This window comes from Hyla sarda, chromosome 1, assembly GCF_029499605.1.
Source record: "Hyla sarda isolate aHylSar1 chromosome 1, aHylSar1.hap1, whole genome shotgun sequence".
NCBI lineage: Eukaryota > Metazoa > Chordata > Amphibia > Anura > Hylidae > Hyla > Hyla sarda.
Genome location: NC_079189.1, coordinates 389069301 through 389083378, shown reverse-complemented (window position 1 = coordinate 389083378; position 14078 = coordinate 389069301). Strand labels below are relative to the sequence as shown.

The following is a 14078-nucleotide window of genomic DNA, read 5'->3' as shown; positions in this document are numbered from 1 at the left end:
TTTTTACCTGGACACTGTTCAGACTGGGGGGGAAGGACTTGTGGCAACTTGCCTTCAGCACACACCCGTATCTTGTTAATGGGTGGCCTGACTTGATTTGACTGGGTGGCTGAGTGGTTAAGGCACACACCCATGTCCTGTTCATGACCCAAGATTGTGGTGACCCACGGGTGTATGGCGGGACCACGGGTGTAGCGGTGTGAGTGGTGGGATCAGATGGTATTAACCCCGGGGGCAAGATGTTGTTAACCCCTAGTGTTCATGACGCCAGTGTGGTTTTAGGATTCCGGAACACCACACCCCGGTTCCTCCGCTATCCCAGTTGCTAGTAGTGAAATGAGAGTCCACAACCAGTTATGGTCAAACAGAGGCTTTACTGAGTATAGGATAGATGGAATTATCTTCACAGCTAAGGCCAGATTTCCCAGAGAGGTGGTCAGGACCCAGAAGGAACTTGCAGCTTGCTGGACCAATATACTTGTAATTAACTTGACTCGAGATTGGACTTGACATGACTATATGCAGGACTTGACTAGTTTCAGTGACAGCAGACATAGACTTGATACTTACAGGAATGACTGTAGCTTTTGGGGTCTTCCAGATGCTGATCACTTGCACTGAGATCTCTGGTGTTTGTTGTGCTCAGTAGCAGATTGAATCTGAGAGAAATTGTAATGGTCGCCCCTTTATATAGTCGAGGGGCTGGACTAAAGCCCATTGGTCAAGCTGCAGACTTACAAGGTCCTTGAGACCTCCCACAGGTCCTCTGTACTACCTATGCATAAGGATGCTGTCTAGGCATTAAAGTGATATACAAAACATTATGGAACAACAGGAGAGACCATGCAGGGGAGCCCCCAGGTCACTGAGGGACTCAACCTGACAAGGCCTAAGGGTAGTACAGGATCATGTCCTCTACAGGCCCATCACAAGGCCCCATGTCTACTGTGGGCCATTTATAATGCTGGTGTTTTTTTATGGGGTAGAGGTGCCTTTGGGCCCCCTTAAGCACCAGGGACCTGAGGAAACTGCTACCTCTGCATCCCCTATAGGTCTGCCCCTGTCAGTGGTATATTGTGTCCCCTACAATTCTTGTTATTAAACCAGTTAACAGGGCATTAGCTGATACATACAGTTATTCACCTGCCATGCTGATTGGAAAAAGGTGTTATTACTACAGCCCTGATGCTACCTTACATCATGAAGCCTCATCATCCAGCCTGGTGATATCTTCGTGAGTAGTCTACAATTGAACCAGGGGTATTGGCCCAATATGATTATGTCTAGTTGGTGTTTGCATGGTTTGCAACTAGAATGTCTCAGTACTCCGTGTTAATTAGTCCCCTGACAAACCCTAATATTACTGGGAAAAGTGTTGGGACATTTCTAAGGGCCACAGTATACTACTGAAATATGCTGACAGGTGACATTTACTTCAGCTGCTTTTTATTTTTGGCTATATATAGTGTTTATTGTGGCACCCTTTGAGATTTTTACTATATGTCTTACCTTCTCAGAATTTTTTTTTGCCCATTTTATGTTTTAAGGTCTTGTTTGTCAATATTTAACTACATACTAATAAATAATAAGTTTTATAGTTGGAGCCTGATTTCTGTTCCAGCTGTGTATTTAGGACCATACACTATTTGGGAGATTTATCAAAACCTGTGCAGAGGAAAAGATGACCAGTTGCCCATAGTAACCAATCAGATTGCTTCTTTTATTTTCCAGAGGCCATTTTAAAAATGAAAGAAGCAATCTGATTGGTTGCTATTGGGCAACTGGACAACTTTTCCTCTGCACAAGTTTTGATAAATCTCCCCCTATACCAGTATCTGAATTGTCTACTGTAAGTCTCTAAGAGGTGAATGTGACCAGAAGTGTAAGCCCAGTTTCAAGTATATTCTGGGAATATGGATTTATTTGAAGGTTTCCAATTGTGTCTTATGGTAAATATTATCTAAGAACTTTGGGGTGACAGTAGCTTGTAGAACTTTTAACCCCTTAAGGACAATGGATGTATATTTACATCCATTGCCCGCTCCCGTTGTATGCAGTGCTCAGAAGCTGAGCGCACTTCATACCCAGTGTGTCCCAGTTGCTATCAGCAACCAGAACCTGCGGCTAATACCGGACATCACCGAAAAGTTAAAGGGGTATTCTGGGCAAAAACTTTTTATCCCCTATCCAAAGGATAGGGGATAATATGTCTGATCGTGGGGGGCCCGCTGCTGAGACCCACCGCGACCTCCCTGCAGCACCCACATTCTATGCGGGTGCTGAATCTCCAGTTTTGGAAACCTCCACAATTGACCTCCATTCATGTCTATGGGAGGGGGCGTGACAGCGGCTTGTAGACGGCCGTCATACCTACTCTCATAGACATGAATGGAGGGGGTGTGGCATTACATCACGTCCCCAGTCCCGGAAACCCGGAGGGTGCTGCAGGGAGATCACGCGGGTGGGGGGGTTCTCAGAAGCAGGCCCCCCGTGATCAGACATCTTATCCCCTATCCTTTGGATAAAGGATAAAATGTTTTTGCCCAGAATACCCCTTTAACAAAAAGTGCACCATGTAGAATCGGAAGCCACCAAAAGTTACAAAATGGCATTTTTTTTTCAATTTTGCCCTACAAAGTTTTTTTTTGTTGTTGTTTAGTTGTAGATTTTGTGGTGAAATTATTTATGTCATTACAAAGTATAATTGGTGTCGCAAAAAATAAAGCCCTCATATGGGTCTGTAGGTGCAAAATTGAGAGCATTCTGATTTTTAGAAGGTGAGGTGGAAAATACGAAAGTGCAAAAATGAAAATGTGGCCCTTAAGGGGTTAAACATTGTCAGACAGACTAGGCTTTTGCAAGCTTGGTAATAATAGCAAAAGGAGTGGTGCCTGAATGAAAGGTGTAAGTACTGAGAATACTAAGATGAAGTCAGGGTTGCCCAGGATAACTTAATAGGGAGATTTATCAAACTGAGAGAAAAAGTAGAGTGATTTTCCCACAGCAACCAATCACAGCTCAGCTAATGAGCTCAGGTAAAGTGAAAGCTGAACTGTGATTGGTTGCTATGGGAAAATCACTCCACTTTTTCTCTCAAACAGTTTGATAAATCATAGCATTTCTATATATCTGTGTTTAACATAACTAGGCATTGAAAAGCACTGAGAGTAAACACAACATAGCATCTAAACCCTAAATAATGCAAATTTTCGGGTTTTAATCAGACATAGTATTTCTACCTAAGTTTAACATAACTATGCATTTAACCTCTTAAGGCCTTAAGGACCCAGGGCGTATCCATATGCCCTGGCGTTTTCCAATCCCTGCCGCGCACCGGGCAGAGATCGGAAGCGGATGCCTGCTGAAATGCTTCATCCAGGGCAAATGCCGAGGGGGGCCATGTCTGCCCCCCATGTCGGCGATCGCCGCAAATCGCGAGGGAAATCGCCCCTGCGATCTGCGGCGATACTGGGGTGATCGGGTCTCTGGAACCCGAACGCCCAGTAATTTTGCATGATCCCGGTTGTCACAGACAGCCAGGACCATGCTGAAGGCTAGGAGCGAGGTGGCAAGCCTCCCACCTCCTCCTATCCCTTGCGATTCTTCGGTTAGCTAACCAAATAATCGCAGGGGGGCGGTTACTTCCTCCCGCCCTGCCCGGCCCTTGGAAGTCCGGAGAGGATGGGAGGAAGACCAGAGGACACAGCGGGGGACGGGGGAGTGCTGGGGACCCAGTACTTACCTCGTCCCTGAAAACCCGGATCCCAGCGGCGGAGACGGCGGCAGCGGCGACAGGTGAGTTGATCTTCGGCGGTGTCGCGGGACCTTTGCAGCAGTCCAGACCGCGGTAAAGTGATCTGGACTGCTCCATGTGGTCCCCTTACACTACAACTCCCAGCATGCCCAGACAGCCCTTTGCATCTGGGCATGCTGGGAGTTGCAGTTTTGCAACATCTGGAGGTCCACAGTTTGGAGACCACTGTGCCCTTCCAGATGTTTCAAAACTACACATCCTCAGCATGCCCTTACTGTCCAGGCATGCTGGGAGTTGTATTTCTGTAACATCTGGCCCTTCAGATTTTGCAGAACTACAACTCACAGCATGCCTGGACAATTTTGGCATACTGGGAGTTGTAGTTTTGCAACATCTGGAAGGGCACAGATTGGGAACCACTGTATTAGTGGTCTGCAAACTGTAGTCCTCCAGATGTTGCAAAACTACAACTCCAAGCATGCTGGGAGTTGTAGTTCGGCAACATCTGGCTCTAAAGATGTTGCGAACTACTACTTCCAGCATGCCTGAGAATGTTTGGGAGTAGTGGTTTTGCAATAACTGAAGGCACACTGGTTGGGAAACATTGTCTGTTTCCTAACTCAGTGTTTCCCAACCCGTGTGCCTCCAGCTGTTGCAAAACTATAACTACCAGCATGCACTGATAGACTGTGCATGCTGGGAGTTGTAGTTTTGCAACAGCTGGAGGTTCCCCCCCACCCCTGTGAATGTACAGGGTACATTCACATGGGCAGGGGGCTTACAGTGAGTATCAGGCTGCAAGTTTGCGATGCAGCAAATTTTGCCGGCAGCTCAAACTCGCAGCGGGAAACTCGCTGTAATCCCCCACCCATGTGACTGTACCCTAAAAACACTACACTAACACAAAATAAAATAAAAAGTAAAAAACACTACATATACATATACCCCTACACAGCCCCCCTCCCCTTCCCAATAAAAAGGAAAAACGTCTAGTATGCCACTGTTTCCAAAATGGAGCCTCCAGCTGTTGCAAAACAACAACTCCCAGTATTGCTGGACAGCCGTTGACTGTCCAAGCATGCTGGGAGTTTTGCAACAGCGAGAGGCACCCTGTTTGGGAATCACTGGCGTAGAATACCCATATGTCCACCCCTATGCAAATCCCTAATTCAGGCCTCAAATGCACATGGCGCTCTCACTTTGGAGCCCTGTCGTATTTCAAGGCAACAGTTTAGGGTCACATATGGAGTATCGCCGTACTCGGGAGAAATTGCCTAACAAATTTTGGGGGGCTTTTTCTCCTTTCACCCCTTATGAAAAGGTGAAGTTGGGGTCTACACCAGCATGTTAGTGTAAAAAAAAAATTTGTTTACACTAACATGCTGGTGTTGCCCTATACTTTTCATTTTGACAAGAGGTAAAAAGGGGGAAAAAGCCCCCCAAAATTTTTAATGCAATTTCTCCTGACTACGGAGGTACCCCAAGAACATGCGAGTGTAAAAAATGAAGATTGTGAATTTTCACCTTCACTTTGCTGCTATTCCTGTGAAACACCTAAAGGGTTAAAATGCTGACTGAATGTCATTTTGAATACTTTGGGGGGGGGGGTGCAGTTTTTATAATGGGGTCATTTGTGGGGTATTTCTAAGATGAAGACCCTTCAAATCCACTTCAAACCTGAACTGGTCCCTGAAAAATAGTGAGTTTGGAAATTTTGTGAAAAATTGGAAAAGTGCTGCTGAACTTTGAAGCCCTCTGGTGTCTTCCAAAAGTAAAAACTTGTCAATTTTATGATGCAAACATAAAGTGGACATATTGTATATGTGAATAAAAAAAAATATATATTTTGAATATCCATTTTCCTTACAAGCAGAGAGCTTCAAAGTTAGAAAAATGCAAAATTTTCTAATTTTTCATAAAATTTTGGGATTTTTCACCAAGAAAGGATGCAAGTTACCAAAAAATATGTCACGAAAAAACAATCTCGGAATCAGAATGATAACTAAAAGCATTCCAGAGTTATTAATGTTTAAAGTGACAGTGGTCAGATGTTCAAAAAATGGCCGGGTCCGAAGGTGTAAAATGGCTGGGTCCTTAAGAGGTTAAAAGCGTTGAGAGTAATTGTGGAATATGCATTTATGCCTGTAATCCATACATACAATGGGGAAGATTTATCAAAACCTGTCCAGAGGAAAAGTTGCTGGATTGTCCATAGCAACCAATAAGAGTGCTTCTTTCATTTTTCAGAGGCCTTTTCAAAAATGAAGGAAGCGATCTGATTGGTTGCTATGGGCAACTAAGCAACTTTTCCTCTGGACAGGTTTTGATAAATCTACCCCAATATGCTGACAAAATAATAGCTTCTATTCTTCATGGCTAAACATGGAGCATTATTCTAAATGCCACTTGCTAACATGTGCCTAGGGCTGTGGGAGAGGGACCAATTCCTGTAAGATCATGTGGTGGGCAATTGTGAAAGACCTTGACCTATTTTGGTGGTGGTACATTGATGCCTTTGTGAATTGTGAAATGTATGCCTATTCTATAATCAATATAAATTATTATTATATCTGACTAATATAAGCTTTAGGTATGAGAACAAACAAGAGACATTTTTGGATCTTATCCAGAAACATGATAATGGTTTAATTCAAACAAATATAAAAAAAAAAGGCATCTTCATCCAGTTCAAACTGTTTGCGCAATCCCTATCAGCAATTTCTATGAATCATATGTACCTGTTTATCTGAAGAAGTGTTTAACCCCTTGAGGACCAAGCATTTTTCTGTTTTTGCACATTCATTGTTTCCTCCTTTCCTTTTAAAAATCATAACCCTTTCAATTTTGGACCTAAAATCCATATAAGGGCTTATTTTTTGTGGCACCAATTCTAATTTGTAATGACATTAGTCATTTTACCCAAAAATCGATGGCGAAACAGGAAAAAAAAATCATTGTGCAACAAAATTGAAGAAAAAATACAATTTTGTAAATTTTGGGGTCTTCCGTTTCTACGCAGTAAATTTTTCGGTAAAAATGACACTTTATCTTTATTCTGTAGGTCCATATCATTAAAATGATACCCTACTTATATAGGTTTGATTTTGTCGTACTTTTGGAAAAAAATCATAACTACATGAACGGAAATTAATACATTTAAAATTGTCCTTTTCTGACCCCAATAACTTTTTAATTTTTCCGCATATGGGGCGGTATGAGGGCTAATTTTTTGTGCCATGATCTGAAGTTTTAATCGGTACTATTATTGTTTTGATCAGACTTTTATATCGCATTTTATGGTATAAAAAGTGACCAAAAATACTCTCTTGGACTTTGGAATGTTTCTGCGCGTACGGTCAATGGCGTACGCGCAGAAACATTCCAAAGTCCAAGAGAGTATTTTAATATATTTAATATATTTTTATAGTTCGGACATTTACACACGCGACAATACAACATATATTTTTATTATGTTTATATATTTTTTACATGGAATTTTTTATAAGAAAGGGGTTAATGTGTGTGTTTTAAAAAAAATAATTAAACTTTTTTTTTACACTTTTAGTCTCCTTAGGAAACTTTTAGGAGGAATCATTAGATTCCTCATATGGATAATTATGGTTCCAAAGAACCATATTGATCTGTGTGCTCTGCGCTCGATTGATCAACTGATCTTACTTATGATGGGACAAGATAAGACGGTGCATTGATAAGTACTTCTTTGGTATATGATGCACAAGCTAAGTAAATTACCCTTTAAGTATTTTACAATATTATACAAGTGATTTAATTACTGCATCTCTCAAAATTGCAGTTTTTGGATTTTTTTTGCATTCTTCCAAAGAATAAATTAAAGAGAATGTGACAACCAGATTCTTTTTTTTACTAATAAGAGACAGATACTTAATCATGCTCTTTTTTTCTAATCTATTTAATATTTAATTATTTTTACTAATCTATTTAATTTTCTAATTGTATTTTTTTTACTTTGTTTTTTGTACATTATTATATCGGCTGTCATTTTGCCTGAGCTGTCTTTAACAGCATTCAGAGAGATATGCTTTACAACAGGACCCATCGACATAGACAACAATTGACAGGACCTGAGGTCATTAGAGGTCATTCTACAGGGAGGGGATGCAGTTTTATTACCTCTCTACTGTTTCATCATTCACTGTATGTTAAATATGCCGATCATTATGACACGGTCAACCATGGAGAAAGAGCGAGATCTTGCTTGTATAAAAAAAACATACATTTATTATAATCTTCTTGACATCATGGCAGACATAAAACAAGACATCTCCATGTAAAGACAGTCCTTTAGTATAAGTAGTAAGTTATGTAGGCATGTCCTTAGACTTGTCTCAGCAGCTGGGGTTTCTGTGTGTTGGATCCATCTTGGGATTTCCTAAGATGGCCTCCTCTGTTAGCATCCTTCATCAGGCTGGCTTGGTCTGGTCTGGCTTGGCCTAGCCTTCCTTCCTCCTTGGTTAACTTAGCTTAGCTTCTTCCTTCATTAGCTTAGCTTCCTTCATTAGCTGAGCTTCCGTTGAAGTCCCAACCTTATATTCCATAACTATTGGTGTGTTTACTATGATTGAAGTGTGACCTTTATATATGTGGGCATGTTTATCCTAAGTAATCCTGTGTCTACTATCCATAAATGTCACGAACCGGAAGGACTGGTAGTGGATCCTCTGGACCAGAAAGGGGATGACGCGGGTTGTACCAGAGGACCGGTTGTAAGTGGTTTCTGGTTTTCACCAGTGCCCGCCGCAAAGCGGGATGGACTTGCTGCGGCGGTAACCACCAGGTCGTATCCTCCAGTAGCAACTCGACCTCTCTGGCAGCTGATATGGCGTGGTACACAGGGAGCAGGCAGGAGCGTAGTCGGACGTAGCAGAGTTCAGGGCAGGCGGCAAAGGTTCAAGGCGAGTAGGCAGGGCAAAATACACAATATGGAACGCTTTCTCAAAGGCACTAGGGCACAAAGATCCGGCAAAGGCAGGAAGGGGCAGGATATTTTTATAATAGGCCCTAAATTAACCATTTGGGCCAGGCACCAATCATTGGTGCACTTACCCTTTAAACTTAATGCAGCCGGCGTGCGCGCTCCCTAGAGAGCAGGGGCGCGCGTGCCGGGATACATGGCTGGCGTACACCGGAGCGGGGAGAGGTGAGTGAGACTGGGATGCGGATCGCGTGTGGGGAAGAGCCGCCACGCGACCCGCATCCCCACCGCGGGAGCCAGGAACATTGCGCCCCCGGCCAGGGTGAAGGACCGGGGCCCGCAGGGCTGCAGCGGGAGGCAGACGCTCCGGTCCAGAGGCAGAGACCGGAGCGCTCGTCATAACAATAAATATACCTATATAGTATATATCTCCTCCTAGTGGGTTGGCTGAATATATATATATATATATATATATACATACATATCATGGGTAATTACATTATGTCATGGCTACATTGTTATCTGACTGGATACTACTAACCTCACATATATGGTACTTCAACGTGACTATTCCCCTGAAATAGTATATAGTGTGTCATGAAATACTTCTTGGCTTAGCAATTCTATCTATAGGATTCAGCTAGCTCAACTTATATTTAACTTGTTCCAAAGGTCATTTCAGCCATTTTGTATTCAATACCTTAGCTCAATTACCTTGATCCCCAGGTTACAATGATGTTGTATATTAAAAAAATATCTCTTAAAATTAACACTCTACTTGTCTGTGATGTTTTATATGTGACAAAAAGTAGTATGTAATTTTACCACAAAATCTATGGCAAAGCAAAAAAAAAAAAATGTTTGTAGGGAAAAGCTCAGTGCACTGGTTGGCTAAAATTAGAATGTTATCTTCTGTAGGTCCATACAATTGCAAAAATACCATATTCATATAGGTTTTGTTTTATTTCACTACTTTTAAAAAATTATACCTTTTTGTAGAAAAAAAAAAGTATGCTTAAAATTATCCTCCTTTACCCCTATAACACTTTTATATTTCTGTATAGGAGCCATATGGCGACCAATATTTTGTGCAGTGATCTGTTGTTTTTATCTCTAATTGCTGTCTGGATGGGACTTTTTGATAATTTTTTCCATTTGTAAAAATTTGTAAAATTTTCCATTTGTAAAAAAAAACTAAATTTGCATGTATTTGTAGGGTTCTTTAATACTAAATTTAGACTCAGTCATTAATAAACTGTTCAGATATAACAATATCTTAATTTGCCAGATGTTTGGCAGAAATTGTGTAGATCTTTTATATCTATTAGATTCAAGGTTTAAAGTTTATGCATGTTTTTCTAACGTTCACAAATAGATTTTGATAATTGATTATATATTGACTAACATCTGGAAACTTTCCACAATGTATGTCCAGAATTGCTGATTTTTGATTGTGTCTTTAATGGGTTATAGGGGTTCAGCCATCAGCACAATCTTACAACATGGAAGAAATTTTGAACATGCCGTTTCTGCTCTGTTAAGTAAAACTGGCACTTGAGGGGTTACAACAGCTGTGTCTTATAGTTGTACTGTGACTGACACTTACGGCGGCATATCAGTAGTTGAAAAAAGTGGAAATATAGATCTGTGGAATCCAATATTCCAGTGTTACAATGTATACTTACGTAGACATGATGATGTCAATTTAGATTTTGAATGTATAAGTAGCATTAATGCATGGAAAATGTTTCCCACATTCCAACTAAATTATTAATTCAAGATTCCGTTTTTTCAATGTTTGGGAAGATGCCTTCATTGATTTCACAACACATATTTATTGCTTCCTAATCATCACTGTGAGAAATATTTGTACCAGATGCTAAGCCTACATGACTCTCATAGTGACAGCACAAAAAGCTTAATGGTTAAAATTAGACAATAATGAAATATCCCACAGTATTTTTTAATGACTGAAGGACAGATTTATCAAAACCTGTGCATGGGAAAAGTTGACCAATTGCCCACAACAACCAGATTACTTATTTTATTTTTCAGAGGCTTTTTAAAAATGAAAAAAGCAATCTGATAAATCTCCCCGTATATGGCTACATGCAAACAGAATGTAACACTAATGTCTTAATGGTTAATGGAGCAACTTTGTCAAATATCTAGGCCATATAAAGTCTTACTGTTAGAGGTTGCATGTGGCAATCAAAACATTGCATCTACTGACGTTGTGATGGAATAAAAGCTTCCTCACTTATCATTATACTGGAATGCTGCAGTGGACTTTTTCATTGGGGGATTTGTCGGCCTTCAGCTGCCTGCACCCATGCATCTTTCTCCTTCTGTAGATCTCCTTGTATTTGTGTACATAGATAGGAAACAAGGATATCTCCGCAGCACACAATAAATGAAAATGGTGACATTTATTCCATAGTAAAAAAAAAGTGTCTTTACAAAAGTGATGTTTCAAACAGCTGAACCTGGTCTTTCTCAAGCTATGAAAGACCAGGTTGAGTTGTTTGAAACGTCGCTTTTGTAAAGACACTTTTTTACTATGGAATAAACATCACCATTTTCATCTATTGTGTGCTGCGGAGAGATCCTTGTTTGCTGTTATATTGTGTGTGGGCCCCTGACCCAAGCTCCAGAATCTGCATGCACCAACTTGAAAGACATTTGCAAATTGAAAAGGGATGTGCGGTTTTTCTTCTGTTATCTATTAGATAGATAGATATGAGATATAACCACTATTTGGATATGATGCTGTGATATTTCATGTGGATAGATAGATATAATGTTACTCACTTGCAGAGATCCCCATCTCCAGCATCTGAGATGATTGGCACACCACAAATTGCAGTCCAAACACAGCAATGTCCATTTTATCAGGATTCATTCAGCTTTATTCTTCATTATTCTTCATCTTCCCTAAAGGCAAACATTGGCAACTATAGGCACTTTCAACAAAACAAAATCCTGTTTGGCTGAGCACTAACTAATAATGCAGGACGACTGCATCCCTGACTTGTTGGAAGCCTACTGCTCCATAGCACCAGTTGGCTGGCATGTCTCACCAGACTTGAGTTTCCTCTAGGCTGAAGCTTCCACAGGCCTAGTAAGTTGTTATTTCCAATTCTGACAGCTCCTGCATTTCAGCTTTAGACCCAACATTAACAGGAGATGTTTTCTCCATTTTAGTGGCATATCTTCTCCAGCTGCCATACTGCCCCTATATATGTGGTATGCAGGGGATAATGTAAGTGTGGACTACTGGGTTAAGGATACTCAGCTGGCAGGTGGTCAGTTTGTGATGCCAGGAAATTGGTATAAAAAGGGATGTGTGGTGATGTTGGTGGTGGTAGTCCTGCAGACAATTCTCTTACCGCAACTCCAATTGATGCCTGGAAAGACATCCTCAAATGCAGGGATTTTGGATACAGAGGTGACAGTTCAGGTTCTGGAGACAAGGTTACACTGGTGCAACTGAAAGTAGTAAGAAGCCACAGTGGCAGTTTACTGGAGATGCTGGGATTTGTAGTACTTTGGATTGACTAGTTTCAGGTCCTTACACCACTGTTAACAGTTAACAGGAGATGTTTGGAGATAACTGACACAAGCTAGATTCTTAAAGGGGAAATGTAGTGCTAAATTGTTAACTTTCCCTGTGCCCGGGCTGGACTAAGAAGCACAGAGCCGAGCAGCGCCGGAGGAACGGGACGCCGATACCGGAGCAATGGGGGAACATAGGAAGGTGAGTTAAAGTTTGCTTTTTTAGTTTTTGCAGCCCAGGCACAGGGAAAGTTAAAAGTTTAGCACTGCAGTTCTACTTTAACAGACAAAGGGGGAGATTTATCAAAACCTGTCCAAAAGAAGAGTTGCTGGGTTGCCCATAGCAACTAATCAGAAGCTTCTTTCATGTTTGAAAAGGCCTCTGAAAAATGAAAGAAGCAATCTGATTGGTTGCTATGGGCAACTCAGCAACTTTTCCTCTGGACAGGTATTGATAAATCTCTCCCAAAGTTCCTTTTGTTGTGCATGCCATTTGTCTTTCAGGGGCAAACCGTTGAAACTTGAAAGGTCTCTTTTTCTCACCTACATTTCGTGTAAGTCTGGACCCCACTTACTGGAGAACATCAGGCTGAGGGGCCCTTGACGCAAATCCATCACAATGATGTGGCACCGAGGATTCCCACATACTTATCTGCCTATCGGGCCCATCTGACATGTTATTGTTCCAAAAGCACCCTTAGACTATGGCTTGACTTAACCTGCAATCTGTGTGTAAGAAATTCAGCCATTATGGAATAGATGGACAACACTTGAGGCCTACTCCCATGAGGTATAAGAACAGGCGTCTGCAGCTGGGGATCTCTCTCTTTACCTCTGGCTAAAGCCGAACTAAGCTAACTAGCTGGACCCTCCCTGTCCCAAGGGACTAGGGTGGAGGAAAGGTGGACTCAACTTGATTGGCTGAGGACTGTTGCTGTAGCTACCTATTAGTTCTTAGAGAGGAAAACAATTACATTTTACCTCTGTTCTTATTCTAATTTTTAAAAATATATTTATTTTTTGAATTATTAGCTATTTTTATCTATGTACGTATGTCTGTTTTTTTTATCTATACAATATATTCTTTTGCAATTGCTATATATACATATATTACTTAATCAGGTGCCAAATATTTCTATTTATACATATATTAACTCTCTTTATATATATATATATATATATATATATATATATATATATATATATATGTAAATATATATATATTAGCTGAGTACCCGGCATTGCCTGGTTTTTCCTTACTAATCCTTGTTGGGGAGGAAAATCAACAAAGGATGAAGCTTTTGACTTCATATCCCATCTTCATATATTGTTGTCATATCCCAACCCCATATCCCGTCCTCATATCTCAACCTCATATCCCGTCCTCATATCTCGAGCTCCTATCCCGTCCTCATATCCTGACCTCCTATCCTGTCCTATATCCTATATTATATCCTTAACTATCCTATATTTTAAGTGGACATATAAGTAACATGTGACCAAGTATTATCGAAATATCTCCAGCCGTTTGGAAGTTATGCAGTAATATACATTCCCATAGACTTGTATGGGACTTGAACCCCTTAAGGACCAGGCCATTTTACACCTTAAGGACCAGAGCGTTTTTTGCAAATCTGACCACTGTCACTTTAAACATTAATAACTCTGTAATGCTTTTAGTTATCATTCTGATTCCGAGATTGTTTTTTCGTGACATATTCTACTTTAACTTAGTGGTAAAATTTTATGGTAACTTGCATCCTTTCTTGGTGAAAAATCCCCAAATTTGATGAAAAAAATTAAAATTTTTGCATT

At 40.8% G+C, this 14078-nt stretch overlaps 1 long non-coding RNA gene across 2 annotated transcripts in view; it reads right to left on the bottom strand.

Moving 5' to 3' along the window:
• LOC130308187 (uncharacterized) overlaps window positions 1-12219 on the bottom strand; it is a 71886-nt gene extending 59667 nt beyond the window's left edge. The window contains exons 1-3 of one of the 2 annotated variants that reach the window (XR_008857234.1): window positions 12098-12219; window positions 11520-11642; window positions 11296-11430 (exon numbers count right to left, since the gene is read on the bottom strand). This is a non-coding gene — a long non-coding RNA (uncharacterized LOC130308187). Of the gene's footprint in view, window positions 1-11295; window positions 11431-11519; window positions 11643-12097 lie in introns of those variants that run through there. The other variant, XR_008857236.1, reaches the window with a different exon arrangement.
• Between the last annotated feature and the right edge of the window lie 1859 nt (window positions 12220-14078).